Below are 16194 nucleotides of genomic sequence, written 5' to 3'. Positions count from 1 at the left end.
TCGCAGGAGCAGCAATCTAAGCAGGGACTCCCAGACTTCCCTCTCCCAAGACACTTCATCCAACTCCTCCGGGGGGCAGTCCGTCCAGCGTGTCCTGGGTCTTCCCCGGGGCCTCTTCCCAGTGGGACATGCCCGAAACACCTCCCCAGGGAGGCGCCCAGGAGGAATCCGGAACAGATGCCCGAGCCACCTCAGCTGGCTCCTCTCGACGTGGAGGAGCAGCAGCTCTACTCCGGGCTCCTCACGTGTGACTGAGCTCCTCACCTTATCTCTAAGGGAGCGCCCAGTCACCCGGCGTAGGAAACTCATTTGACCGCTTGTATACGCTATTTTGTGCTTTCGGTCATTACCCAAAGCTCATGACCATAGGTGAGGGTAGGGATGTAGATTGAATGGTAAACTGAGAGCTTTGTCTTTCAACTTGGCTCCTTCTTTACCACAACAGTCCGATGCAGCGACTGCATCACTGCAGCAGCTGCACCGATCCGCCTGTCAAACTTACGTTCCATCTTTCCCTCACTCGTGAACAAGACCCAGAGATACTTGAACTTGGGACAAGGACTCCCTCCCCACCCACCTGGAGAGGGCAAACCATATTTTTCCGTTAAGAACCATGGCCTCGGATTTGGAGGTGCTGATTCTCATCCCAGCCGCTTCACACTCGGCTGCAAACCGTCCCAGTGCATGTTGCAGGTCCGGGTTTGATGGAGCCATCAGGACAACATCGTCTGCAAACAGCAGAGATGAGATCCTGTGGTCCCCAAACCGGACACCCTCCGACCCCTGACTGCCCCTAGAAATTCTGTCCATGAAAATAATGAACAAAACCGGTGACAGAGGGCAGCCCTGGTGGAGTCCAACATGCACTGGGAACAGGTCTGACTTACTGCCGGCAATGCGAACACAGCTCCTGCTCCGGTCATACAGGGACCGGACAGCCCTGAGCAAAGGGCCCTGGACCCCGTACTCCCGGAGCACCACCCAAAGGACACCCCGAGCGACACGGTCAAAAGCCTTCTTCAGTTCCAAAAAGCACATGTGGACTGGTTGGGCAAACTTCCATGAACCCTCGAGCACCCGCTTCCACGACCAGGACGAAAATCACTCTGCTCCTCCTGAATCCGAGGTTCGACGATCTGTCAGATTCTCCCCTCCAGTACCCTGGAATAGAACTTACCGGGGAGGCTGAGGAGTGTGATCCCTCTGTAGTTAGAACACACCCTCCGATCCTTCTTCTTGAACAGAGGGAAAACCCCCCCGGTCAGCCATTCCAGAGGTACTCTTCCCGACTAGGATGCGTGTCAGCCAAGACAGTCCTACAACATCCCGATACTTTAGGGACAGGTCAAATCTCATCCACTCCTGGAGCCCTGCCACCGAGGAGTTTTCCAACAACCTCAGTAACTTCAGCTTGGGTGATGAACGAGTCAGCCTCCGAGTCCTCAGTCTCTGCATCCTCTTCAGAAGACGTGATAGTGGGATTAATTTATAATTATTAAAATTGTATTTTCTATAAAAATATCGGAATGTTTATTTTATTTTAATTGAATCTTGTTGCCTAAATGTGACTCAAGTCAGTATTTGAATGGTTTCATATTAAAAACAAGTAAAGAAAATTTGGCTGGATCTGACTCATATTCGTTCTCTGATGTAATGCAGTCTTCGAGTGTGTTAAAAGCACCAAATATGTCAAATGCCAAATGTTAAAATCTGCAGCTCTATCCCTAATGATAATATATGATTTTGACCAGAAAACCCTGGCTGGACTTTGAGGCACTATCTCCAGTACTTAAACATTTTGACTGGTTTTAGTTTGCCTAATAGCGCCGCTGAAGTAAAGGTCAAATGATCAATACAGCGGGTGAAATCCATATCCCGAGCCTAGAGTCTCGAGCGAGGCGGACAGAATACTAAGTGCTCCCCCAGGGCACTTTTCCCTTATCACTTTTATGTGTTTTGGTCTGCAGAGGAATGTCATGGTGTGACAGACAGGTGTGCAAAGGCTGGAAGTGTCTCCGTAAACTTGAGTGCATATCTGCCTCTGCATCTGTCTCTCTGTGTGAAGGATGAGGGGCAGATTAGTGGTTTGCATCATCTCATGGAAAGAATGACAAAAGAGGGCATAGGAAGGATAAAAGAGCAATTTTACACCTTAACTTGTGATTTATTCGGACTTTGTGTCAATATAAAACATTTGGCACATACTAGAACACCAGGCTTCTTATAGTTGCTTCAATTACTTTGCTTGGAATATGTTCCAGGAAGACTAAAAAATGAGTTCATGTCTTAAAGCATAAAGCTGCTTTCAGACCGCGGCGTCCAATTCGCGCCCGATGCAAGAGGAGGGGTTGTTATGTTTCCCTGTGTAGCTGTGCGATGGCAGAACAGGTGGAGAAAGTGGCTTTTGTGTCTTAACTTTACAAAGTCCAAAGGGGCTTGTCTGGGACCCGCAAATACTTCAGAGGTGAGCAGAGTTTAGTCAATATCATTATATGCTCCAAGAGCTGCGTCTTGAGGATTTTTTTTACTTGTTGCGGGCTTTGTTTTGGGTCTTCTTCCAGGTCGTGCGTAGCACGTCACTGGAGCGTTATCTCTGATTGGCTGCTGCGCCATGTCTGCCGCAGAAAACTTTTCTGCATCCGACGCTTTGGACGCTCTGGACGCAGAAAAGTTGGACAGTTGGATCTGCGGGTCCCAGACAAGCCCCGGAGCCCATTGCCTCCGTTTTTGGACTTTGTAAAGTTAATGCATCAAAGCCACTTTCTCCACTTGCTCTTCCATTGCACAGCTACAGAGCGAAACACGGATGTCCAGGACAAGCTTCCAAGGCGACTGCCTTACAATGTACAGGCGTCTAACTCCTGCGTCGAACGCGGCGTCCAAGACCGGGGGCAAAATATGGCCTGAAATCTCCTCGATTACTGATGTGTTTTTTTTTCATGTTTTTTAAGTATATAAATCATTTTAAAACTCATTATATGAATTTCTCCTGTCTAATCACGATCAGTACAACTGTGTTTTGAGACTAGGAAGTGAACAGGCCAGCCTGATATGCGCTAATGTTTATATTAAACTGTGAGAAATTCTATGGTGCCAAAACATAGGTAGTCCTGGGGTAAGTAGCAGAGATCAAAATGTAATTGTTTGTTATAAACAATGTATTTTTTAGTTCTAAAACATGACAAACTAAATGTTCTCAAGAGCATGTTTAAAGGCCAATAACAATAATGTATAATAATTAATGATATCAATAATTACTTAACCGCATGTGTGTTCATAAGTGAGTCCTTAGCACTACAAGCCCATGAGGTTGTAACTTGTTCAAACTTATCTCAGAAAATATTTCCCACCATTTCACTGCAAAGCTTTTCATCATCCTGCAGCAGCACGTTTACAGGATCCCACTATCCCAAAGCTATAAATTATACAAAAAGTTAGGGCCTTTTTCTGACAACTGTGGCCTGATCTCACCCCACATATGTATAGAAATGGGCTATAATTTGCCTGAGATTGTGAGTGAAGGAGCACTTGAAGTGCCATTATCTGTGTTTCGGGTGTGTTTTGCTGCTCGGGTTTGTTTTGAAAGAGTAGGAAGGGAGGCTGGAGTGCATTGAGTCAGATATTCAAGCTGGTGCCGCCAAGTGCTTTTGTTTACATTTTTATACATAGGCATGCCATTCTTGTAACAGTGTTTGGTCTCTCATGCAGCGAGATCACTTGTCTGGTTGTCGGCCAATTACCGCAGGCCATAAAAACAAGTTTAAGGAATGTCTTAAGAAGAGCGCTGGCAGGAGTTGATAGTCCAAAGAGAAAAATAAAGAAAGCTTGTGTTATAAGAGAGTCTTTTATTCTTAAACAAACTATCAAAGACTCAAGGCTAGAAAGCTAACCGAATAAAAGCATGAGAACTGATTGATTGCTTGGACTTGGTACATGTTATAGTAGAGTATGTCTTTGCTCTTTGTGACAACTCTGAACAAGGGCTTATTCTCTCCTCAGCCATGTTGACATAAATAACCTCAAAAGAAACATATACTTCTTAATATCTGTAGACAACATGCTAGTTATATTGCCCCATGTCTTTCCTGCACTTGCCCACAAGAAGGTCAGGTTAGAGCCACTGCTCCCAAATTTGAGAGACATATTGAATTGCTTTATCTGACATAGTATTAACTTCAAGTTTAATTTCAACTTTATTTTTGTAAACCCATTTATCACAAAATGTGCATAGACTGCGAGGATGTAAAGGACACATTATAAAACAAAGAAAATGTTGCATGTTTTAACAATGTTATGTTATAGCATCCTCAATTATAGTTTCCTGCATTTTGCTTCATTCACGTCACGTTTGATGAGCCTTTCTAAGCTTAAGCTTTAAGCTTTTGGTTAACTCCCCATGGTAATTCCCATACCAGTGGACGGAGCTCCAACACAATTGCTGATGAGGGATCACCTCACAGATATATAGTACTATTTGGTTTAAGATTTAAGATTTTTTCACGTTCTGGAGAAAACATAAAAGAGAGTTACACTAAGCACAGGCCCATGGCTAACCAACAGCCGGAAAATAAAACTACATTAACACAGGTGAGCAAGAATTGTGATAGTGAAAGTTTTGGGCCCATTCTTCAGGAGAGATGCACAAATGGGGGACTGCTGATGAAATTTTTGAAAAATATATTTCCATGTTGGTAGAAGAATGCTCATGAATGTCAATAAGGGGAAACAGTTTTTGAAGGTTGAATCCTAGCGCACAAACAGGCACACTGCTCCCCGCAGTGCATCTAACCCCTGAGATGAGATTAGTCCATCAGGCAAGGTCATGGATTGGTCCTGAAGCCTGACTTCAATTTGGGTCATGTTTCATCTTTATCTGAGTATTGAACCCTCATTAGTGTCAAACAATGGTGCCAAATTCAAAATGTCTGCAGAAGGGCGAGAGAAAAAAACCATTGACATTTGCCAGTACTTCATGTGTCTATGTGTGCCAAACAGTTTTAACAATAGCACAGCAATTGCACTTGACGATTCTGGGCGCAATGTTGGTAAACACAAAAGACACAATTTAGTACTTTGGTAAGGCGAGAGTTTTTTAATTAGTTGTTTCGTGAGCCCGCCGACATCAAAAACGGAGATTCTAAAAAATATATATATTTATTTTTCCTGTTTTTGCGGATTTTCTGCAGTTTTTTTGGCCAAAACCTCAATAAAAATAAAAATGTATTCTGCACCCGAGTTTATTTATTCTGCACTACCCCGAGTTCGTCCGAACGTCAGAGCTTTAAAACTCTCGCAATTCACGGCTTCCTAGATCGACCATAGATCCATTAGATCGACCGGTAGATTAACATGAAGGATACGGCGTGGGCGTGGCTTTGGCTCGGGCTCCCATTCATTGAACTCGTGTTTGAACGAGGAAATTAAGAATACACGTTTTGACCTATTATATCAGAATAATTTTGTCTTTGCCATTTAAGTAGCACAAGTCCTCCTCATGTGGACATGTCCAGCTCGTCTGTGGAGTCACGCGTTCTCTTCTGATCGCATTGTAAGGCCGCTACTTGTCCCGATGATCTGAGTTGCACGTCCACGACTCGAGTGTGGGGAAAATTACTGCGCCGTTGGATCAAATCAGTGTGGACAAATTTAAGCTGCTCAATAAGACATTTTCATTCATGCATACTTTGTGTTCCTGTCAAGACTCAATAAAGTTCATCAAACCGACTTGTTTGGTCACGGGATGATTCATTTTCTGAGAAACTGTCAGTCTGGGACTACTTTCTGTCTGATCACTGTGAGTTCCACCTTCCATTAAACAGTTTATGACCTTGAAGGTATTTTTGTACACCGCAGAATAATAAGACTTATTTTCAATGTCTTGCATTGATAACTATAATTATGTAGATAATGTAGAGAAAATTATTTAGAATGACAATTTATTTTTAAATTCAACTCCGACTTTTGGATGGTAGAAATGTGATTTGATAATGGGAACATAACATTTTATTTTTATTCCGTCCTCCCCTTTTAAAAATGCCAAGGAAAATCTGTGAAACAACAAATTAAAAAACTCGCCTAAAGACAAAATGTAATACATTAAACATATCATGTTTGTGCATAATTAAGATAGATTGATACAATGGTGTATGCGGAAAGGTTTGCTACGTGCCCTTCCTATGGGTCTGTTTGTTCACTAGCTCACTGGATTGATACTGGCTCCACAGAACATCTCAGACCTCAGACCTTCCCCTCTTCTCACTTGTATTTTTCTAGCTTTCAGCACTGCATGAGTCATGTGGACCCCTGTGTCTTTTATTACTTTGTCGATTAAGTGGGTTGAATGTCATTTTAATTGTGTTTTTATTTTTTTGTCAATGCAAATATCTTTTTTTAATCACCATTTCAACTCAACAAAATCTGTTTTGCACTCAAAGAGCTCATGTTATTGCTCCCAAAATTGAGAGGAATTGTCTTAAAATTGTTTTGACTAACAGTATTTGATTCCTGTTATTGTTTTAAACCCAATGCAAATGTGATTCTCAAAAGAAAAAAATCTGGCTTTTACTTCTCCATGGTCTTGTTGGAGAGGCTTTTTGAGAACTACTCCCTACTACCTGCAGCCTCTCTCCCCACTGTGCCATACACCTGCTGCTCACTCCAGCGTGCTTCAGTGTGCCAGGTGGTCATGGTTCATTTTCTGCCTGAGAAAGCGAGCCAGATTTACCTCCTGTTTCCTTGTATTGGCGGCAGATTTTTGGAACCTCTGTTCTATTTGGACTGCCCATTCACACTTGGACGCTCCGCTGTCTATTCACCAAGCCATTTAAATGTCTGTGGGCTATTTCTAAAACACTGAATAATCTCTAAAACTTGTGTCCAGGGACTCTTTGAAGGGAATTACACATATGCCAGCAGTCAGTGGTGCATTGCAGTGAGTAAGCAATCTGTCAAGACATCCAGGAAAACTTTCAAACCCAATAATTGCCACTAGCAGCTTCCATCAGGGCCAAGCTTCCATCAAGGCCAGAAAAAAAAAAAAAAAAACACAAAAAAAAAACATTTGAGTTGAAAGTTGTACTTGTTTTTATCTTCAAAATCCACTGAATGAAACTGCCCTTTGCCCTTTGAAGTGATCGACCCCAAACACCTCCCAAGTCATTGGGAAAATCTCCGTAGTCTCTTGGAGCTTAACTGGACCTGAAAAGAACCCGAAGTTCACACATCCCTCAAAATGAATTGAAAAAACACAGTTAACACCATGATAGCCCTTAGATTATAGTTAGATGTAATGCATGTAGCAATGAAAACAAAATGTACATTATTTTATTCTTTCCTACTCTGCTGGTTTCCAACTTCCTGCCTAAAATGGAGCACAACAAACAAAGTTAGAGTTACTTTATTTTTGATTTTTTTTAAATGGAAGAAATACATTTTTATGCATTAAATGTTTTTCTATGGAACTGCATATAGACATCCTTCTGCATGTCTATGTTGTATTCTGTGTGGGCCATTACTTCAAGCAATATTTCTAACAGACAAATGGCACAGAGCACACCATATGATGATGGCACATTTGTATCATCATTCTTACAAGCATCTATATGTTCACACAATATTTCACATTGGCTTGGCAACTGAAGTCCATTTCACACCTAAACGTTAGTCCTAAAGAATATGAGGCAGACAGGTTGCTACATAACAGAGTGCTGTATGGATCCAGGTAAAAAGCATGATCATTCTCAGTAGCCTCATCATTCAGACGCTGCATCTGCTTTTTGTATGTGCAGTCTGAGCACTCGCGAGACATCACACTGAATCTCTTTATAACAATGCTCTGAAAAAGGTCAATGAAAAAATGAACAGCACATAACAAATTTTACAAGATGAAGGGAAGTGGACGCTGTTACGGTTCCGCAGCCTCACAATACAAGTTTACATAGCGTTATTTATCCCTAAAAAAATCCCTGCTTTAAATTTTATGTTATGTATATGGATATTTGGGTTGTGCTGAGTGACAGATGACAATTAATTAAAGGAAAAAACTCACTTTTAAACTTAGCAAATTAAGCCTTAATGCATTAATCAGCTGGTAGTTCAATGTACAACTTAGTGATGTATAATGAATTAACAGGATAACAATGCACCAGATCATGTCAACATGACATTGCATTGCTAAGAAGTCCGTCGCAATACATTTCCTGTTTTGAGTACAGTCTTATTTTACAGCCCTATCCTCTGTATTTTAATATATTGTTTGACTAAAAAAAGCTTAGTATCACTACCATCACTTTACATTATAAATCAAATCAAATCAAATCAATTTATTTTTGTAAGGCCCAAAATCACAACAACAGTTGCCTCTGAGGGCCACAGGGAGAAATGAATCAACAATGTCTGTGGTGGCGATGGAGTCAGACAATGTCTGTGGTGGCGAGGGACGATGTCCCAGGGTCCTCTGTCCTTAGACTCTCCTTCTCGGCCAGGAAAAACTACAAAAAAAACCTCTTTGGGAAAAAAGCGTAGAAACCTGGAGGAGTTCCAGTGAAGGAGAGATCCGACTCTCACAGACGGACAGACGGACACGAGGAGACTGGAGCTGGACCCACTCTTCAGGCAGATGAGGGACCGACTGAGGCGAACTGGACCCACTCTTCAGGCAGATGAGGGACCGTCGGAGGCAAGCTGGACCCACTCCTCAGGCAGATGAGGGACCGTCCACACAGGGCAGGGACCACTTCACCAGGGGAGGGGCATCTGGGTCCACAGGTCCTCAGGAGTGAGAGAAAGAAAAGAAGGCGGTGAACAGTTTGCAAGTGGAATCAAAAAATAAATATTGTTTGATAGCATAAGTAGTCAGAAGTAGAAAAGGATAGTACTCAAGCTGTCATACTTCCCCCAGCATAGTTACTCCTAGGGCAGCGTAGCTAAAGCTGTGGGTTTATGTGTCTGTTCCTAACTAGTCTGACCATAAGCGATTTCGAAGAGGAACGTTTTAAGCCTGGACTTAAATGAAGAGACTGTGTCAGCATATTTAACATGGGTCGGGAGCTGATTCCATAACACAGGAGCTTGGTAGCTAAACGCTCTACCTCCTACAGTACTTTTAGAGACTCTTGGCACCACCAGAAGGCCGGCATTCTGAGAGCGAAGAGCTCTGTTTGGATGATATGGTTCTATAGCATCTTTGAGGTAGGATGGGGCCATGTCATTTATGGCTTTGTAGGTCAAGAGTAGAATTTTGAATTTGATTCTAGACTCGACGGGGAGCCAGTGAAGAGACTTCAGCACTGGCGTAATGTGCTCTCTTCTTTTTGTTCCTGTTAGTAATCTTGCTGCTGCATTTTGAACCAGTTGAAAGCTTTTTATGGAGCTTTTAGGACACGCTGCAAGCAGGAGTTACAGTAGTCTAATCTAGTCGTTACAAATGCATGGATAAGTTTTTTGGCATCGCTTTTAGGCAGGATTCTTCTGATTTTGGCTATGTTGCGCAAATGGAAATAGGCTGTTTTACAAGCTTGATTTATATGAGCTTTAAATGAGAGCTCCTGGTCAAATAAGACTCCAAGGTTTCTTACAGTAGAACTGGAGGCTACACTGACATTGTCCAGTGTGGCTATCTGCTCAGATAGAGAGTCTCGTAGATGCTTAGGGCCAAGCACAATGACCTCGGTTTTTTCAGGGTTAAGAAGCAGGTAGTTTAGTGTCATCCAGGTTTTTATCTCCTTCACACAAGTACTAAGTCTGTCTACTTGATCGCTCTGATCAGGTTTCATTGATAAATACAGCTGAGTGTCGTCTGCATAGCAGTGGAAGTTAATGTCATGCTTTCTGATAATGTTGCCTAATGGCAGCATATAAAGAGTAAACAGAATTGGACCGAGTACCGAACCCTGTGGCACACCGTAAATTACTTTAGAGCTTGGTGAGGAGCTCTTGTTTACATTAACAAATTGGAACCTATCAGATAGATAGGATTTAAACCAGCTGAGGGCTTTTCCTCCAACACCTACATCACATTCTAACCTCTGCAGTAGAATGTTGTGGTCAATGGTGTCAAACGCTGCGCTCAGGTCCAACAGAACCAGGATTGAGACCAGTCCATCGTCAGCGGCTAATAACAAATCATTTGTGACTTTAACTAGTGCAGTTTCAGTGCTGTGGTGGGCTCTGAACCCTGACTGGAAAACTTCAAATAAGTTATTGTCCTGCTGGTGGCGACAAAGCTGTTTTACTACAACTTTTTCAAGGATTTTAGAGACGAAGGGAAGATTTGAAATAGGTCTGTAGTTTACCAATAGGTCGGGATCTAGATTAGGCTTTTTCAGAAGAGGTTTAATGACTGCATGTTTGAAGGACTGTGGAACATAGCCACTTTCGAGTGAAGTCTTTATTTTATTAAGAATAGGGTCTATAATTAGGGGAAGAATGTCTTTGAGGAGTCTGCTTGGAATGGGGTCAAGGACACAAGTTGAGGGACGTTAGATTTACAGCTTGGGCTAGTTCAGGGCTAATAGCGGGGGTAATTTCATCTAATTTATCTCTGATTGTTTTTATTTTATTGTTAAAAAATAGGAGGAAATCATCAGAGCTAAGTGTAGCTGGGATTGAGGGCTCTACTGCGCTGTGACAGTTTGTTAGCCTAGCTACAGTGCTGAAAAGGAATTTAGTGTTACTTTTGTTGACTTCTATTAGATTTGAATAATATCTGGTTTGGGCCTTACGCAGAGCCTGCTTATAGGACAGCAGGCAACTTTTCCATGCTTTTAGGGATTCTTCTGTGTGAGAGCGACGAAATAATCCCTCTAACTTTCTAACTCTTTGTTTATGTGAACGCAGTTCTTGGTTGTACCATGGGGAGGCGCGCTTTGGCCTAATGACCTTCTGTTTTAACGGCGCTACAACGTCAAGAGCAGACTTCAGAGAATTCATGGTCAAGTCGACACATTGATCACTTAAACTGGGACTAAAGCTGTTCTCAGCAGGATCACATGTACGGTGTACACCGTACACATGACATGTCACTGAATATTGGCTCTATTTCTTTGAATTTTGAGATAGATTTTTCAGATATTGTCCTTTTCATTATAACTTTATTTTGTGGGACTGGATGATCTTTAAGAATAAACTGAAAGGTAATTAGGAAATGATCTGACAATATAGGGTTTTGAGGGAGGACAATGAGGTCACTAATCTCTGTTCCATACGTTAGGACAAGATCCAGAGTGTTCTTGTGAGTGTGAGTCGGTTTATTTACATTCTGAGTGAAACCAATGCTGTCTAACAAGGCGCTGAAGGCATTACTGAGAGCGTCATCACTCATGTTCACGTGGATATTAAAGTCTCCAGCTATAACTATTTTATCCCAGGCTAACACTAAGTTTGATATAAAGTCAGAAAACTGTTAAAAACTCTGAATAGGGACCAGGAGGTCGGTAGATAACTATGAACAAAACTCCTTTTTGGTTTTTCATATTTGGACATGTGATCGACAGCATAAGGCTTTGAAATGAGTGAAATGCATTGTTAGTTTTAGGGCTCATAAGTAGGCTTGAGTGTGAGATCACTGCCACACCACCACCTCGGACTGTGCTCCTGGCAGTCTGAAAGTTAACATGAGTGGGTGGGGTGGACTCATTTAGTCTGACGTCGTCTTGTTGAAGCCACGTTTCAGTTAGAGCTAGTAATAGTATACTAGCTCTAACTGAAACGTTAGAATAGTATAAAAAATAACAATTCGAAAGTCTGTATCAGCAATTATAAAGTGAATTATATCAAGATCTTATGTTGTGCTTGAGTGATTTCCACTACATTAGCACCAGCTATTTCTATTAAAATAAGACTTCAAACTGCAGTGAGGTTTGGAGATAAAATGCAGTATCTGGCGGCTTTGGTGTGTCTGCCTGACTGAACTGGACTGAACCAGAGCCAGGGAATGATGAGCACGCTGCCTGCCCTCCTCAACCCTAATCCGCCCCAATCTCATTTAGATTAGCCCCGACATTCTTTGAGCCGACACCATTACTAACATACCACACAGCACATGGAGGCGAGGTGTTTTCACAAGAAGGCAGCACACTACTGCTGCACATATGTGCGCAAGTGTTCTATATTTTCATTCATTTATTGCATGTGCTATAGCTATGACGTATCTGTACATGTTGGTGCTATTGTTCCCTAGTTTTACTATGTTTCATCCTGAAGAACTGAGTTTGTGAAAGGCCCGTTTGATTAGACTGAACTCTATAGGTGTATAGTAAAGGACACACATTATGCTAAATATACCCTTTATGAGTTTTCAACCATGTTACAATATTGTTCAGTCAACAACAACCCTGGCATTTAGAGTCATTCGCACTTCGTGCTTGATAAATCCTTGTTAGAAAGTTCTCTCCCCACTGAGCGTCAAAAACACTCTGTTCTGAATCTCCAAGATAACTGGCCTTTTTTTGTGTGTGTCCATGAAATTCTCCTATCTAATTACGATCATTACAACTGTGTGATACCCGGACGTGAGGGACAAGCTTGAAATATGCGTTGAAATAATCTTAAACTATGTGTTATTCCGTCTGCAGAGAGTAGATGGCGCCAAAACTCAGCCCGTGGGAAACAGCAAAGATCCAAATGTAATTTTGTTTGGCTAAACATCGCTTGTTGTAGGCTTCTGTCACCTGTTCCCCTTTTGTTTTAGTTTCGCTCCAGAAGAGACAAAATAATTTCGAGGTTGGGATTAAAATGCAAAATATGTTCCTTACTAGGCCCAGAACTTGAGTGCATGTATCTGTGTGTTCCGGGACAGTTTGTTTTGTACAGGTTTGTAGTTAGATACTTGTGTAAAAACATGCACATCAGGTCCCGCAGATCAGGTCACTGAAACCTCCATCCTCCCTTTTGACCTTGCAGATGCAGCTTTATTTTCATTCCTCTAACAGAAGCAAACAATGTTTTCCTAAAAGTTCAGCGTGTACTACACAAGCACTACGCCTTGAAAGTGCTCTTCTCTTTCTCCTTTGGTAAACCTAGCAGTTTCCTGTTTGTTTTTAAAATAATATCACATTGCATTCTGTTACATTCTCGTAGACCGCTTGGTGAAAACCTGTGCAAATGTATTTTTTAAAAAACTGTTTTGAGTTCCAAAACAGCTGAATAAAATGGCTGTAGGGGAAGACACATGTTGAGCCATTTTTTAAAGATGGAACACATGCATTTTATGTGTTCATTGAAGTGGCATACTCTGGTGTTATAACTCATGAATACATTGTTATTGTCATGTTATTTGTTATTCTCCATACTTCTATCCATGGCAGCATCTCCTTCTCTGGCTTTTCATTTCCTCCCCACTCCACTATTTTCTCATACTCAGCCTCAATCATTAAATCCAGACTGAAAAGCCATATCTTCACCAGAAGCCATAATACAAAAGATTTAGGGCAGACATATCTGATCACATAAGTAATAATGGATGTTGAAAATTGCACCTCATTGTAGTCCTACATAGGGATTAATGTCAATAGACTTGTTCTGGTTGTCTTCACCAGGGTCTCATTTGTTCGGCGTTCCTCAAACCCTCCTGTCTTTCCTACCCTCTATTGTCTGCCATCTCATTTCCGTTCCTTTTCTTTGCTGTCCATGTTACACACACAAAGTCACTCAATACGTCCACACTATTTCCTATTCGCTCTATTTGTTCCTCAATAAGACACACTATTGGGTCTTTGATAATGGGCTCCATAAAGAAAGTCCACAAGGTTTGCAACAAAATCATACAATGTAGAAGAAATGGCAGAAGTTCAGACAGTTATGTTTGTGTACCTAAATAAACATGAAAAAATATGTTTGACTTTACTTATTTTTATTGGACCACTGTGATCCTTTCCATAGAGTTAAGATATTTAAAGACAATCATTTAGGAGATGTAAATTACTTGTTGACGTGTCTTTGCTGCCACTGCGAGCCATCTTCAGAACTGTTTTGGGGGTGACGTGTCATGCATCAGCTGTTGCCCGGTGGTCTCTGGAGTAGCGTGTCTCAGTGTGATAGGAGGAAGGCTCTGTTGCCACATCTGCTGTTCATCGCGTTCTGATTTAAATTGCCTCCTTAATCCAGCGTTTTAACTTGTTTTACAGTCCAATGACTTGTGCCCTGTCACTGTTCATATTGTGGTTATTCCTTTTGGTTCTCCTGTTTGATTATTTTTTCCATCTTGGTGAGTGTCCCCAATTACTCCTTCTCATTGTGTGCTTTTCCACAGACGTATTTTACGCTGAAGAAATTATATATTTGTTTATTGAGTCTGTAGTGATTCTAATCAATGCCATGGTACCCTTTATAGCTATGTAGGCAATACAATTTGTCGAACTAGTTCTTAGCTCTCAAACCCTTGTTGACCCATGACACATTCTTAATATTAATGTACTGTACATTAATTTGAAGACGCATGCATGGCTTTAGAACAACTTTGTTCTTATGGCAATGTGAACCCAAGCACTCCTTACTTCCGGGTTGATGAGAAATGAAATCAGAATCGGGTTTATTGACATCGTCAATGAACATAATTCACAAACTAGGCATTTGCTTTGGCATTAAGGTGCAACATACAACAATGACTAACTAGAAAATCTGCAATGGCTGAAGCCATTGCTGGAGTGTCTGCGTCTCTCCCTCTCCCCCCCTCTCCCCCCCTCTCCCTCCCTCTCTCCCCCTCTCCCCCCCTCTCCCTCCCTCTCTCTCTCCCTCCCCCCTCTCCCTCTCTCCCCCTCCCCTTCCCCCCTTTCTCTCTCTCGCTCGACTGGCTGTCACAAAATTCTAAAGAATTCCGCAGACACTCATAATGCCCAAATTCATTTAAATGGGGAAAAAGTACTAATACTTTTGAAAATTCTGCAAAAAGTACAAGTTTTTCAAATGTCAAAAGTAATAGCACACGTACTACAGCGAAAGCAATCACAATGAGTTATACCCAATGACACAATGAGTCACAATATGTTATACCTCATTGTGGTATAACATGTTGAAATTGGTTGAAGCGTTAAGGAGTTGAAACTGGCTAAATGAAAATCATGGAAAATGTAATAATAAAATTTTTTCACAATACAAGAACATATAGTGCCTGCGTGACATCACGCAGACGCTCAACAAAAGTAGCAACATATATCGAAAAGGGCATTCATAAACTTTAGAATGTACAAATAATATAAAATGGACTTTACAATTGGTCGTAATAGTGCAAAAAATTAGCAGCGCAATGAATGGTTATTGATTTGAATAACTGTTAAAGTGGCAGATGTCAAGCGTTCATGAGTCCAGGCCTGAGGGGAGTGGCTCAATCAGTCCATGTCCTGGATGAGAAGGGTCAGCTGTGGGCTGGGAGCTGACACCTTCTCAGCAGAGCGCACAATGTGCTGTAGTCTCTGTTTGTCCCTGGCTGTGGCTCCAGCTTACCACGCGGTGATGGAGGTGGTGAGGATGGAGTCAATGATGGCTGCATAAAATTGCAACATCTGCGCTGGCAGCTTGTTTTTCCTCAGCTGCCACAGGAAGTACATCCTCTGCTGGGCCTTCTTGATGAGGGAGTGGATGGTGGGCTCCCACTTGATATTCTTAGCACAGTGGTCGAATTTTGTCACAAAGGAGGGCGGTTTTTACAATTTTGACACCACTCTTTAGTGAAAAATGTACTAATTGCAAACTGTGTATCTTATGACATCACATACAATTGTTTCTTCAAGATCATAAATGTGTGTCTTCAGACAAGCCTGCCGTCTTTTGTATCAGACGGCGTTGGCCATGTGGAGCTGATAAGTAGAAGGGTGCTGCAGACTTTGATAATATGCTGTTATGGAGAGGAATGGAGCAGATTGGGAGCATAAGATGTGCTGACACGCAGGAATGCAGAGACAGGCAGTGTCAAGATACTGTATATGGTGTGTCAGCCTTTCTGTCAGCATGTGTGGAGGTTCAGGGGAGGGAGGTTCTTTTGCAGATGAGGTGACAAGAGCTAAAACAAGAAAAAAGAGACAAAATTATGAAAAAGGGCTAGAGGAGGAGGCAAATAGTGAGAGCATGGAAACAGACTTGAGCAAAATGAATGTCAGCGTGTGTGGTCCGTGATGTTTAATCTTTTATATCCATCTGCCTCTGTTTCCTGCCTTGGTGTCTCACTCTAGCTACAAGAGTTCTGAATGTTTTGGATCACAA

The sequence above is a fragment of the Eucyclogobius newberryi genome, unplaced genomic scaffold (genome assembly GCF_026437365.1).
Source record: "Eucyclogobius newberryi isolate DKJ021-1_F unplaced genomic scaffold, fEucNew1.0.hap1 SCAF_19, whole genome shotgun sequence".
Taxonomy (NCBI): domain Eukaryota; kingdom Metazoa; phylum Chordata; class Actinopteri; order Gobiiformes; family Gobiidae; genus Eucyclogobius; species Eucyclogobius newberryi.
Note: the sequence above shows the minus strand (reverse complement) of the source record.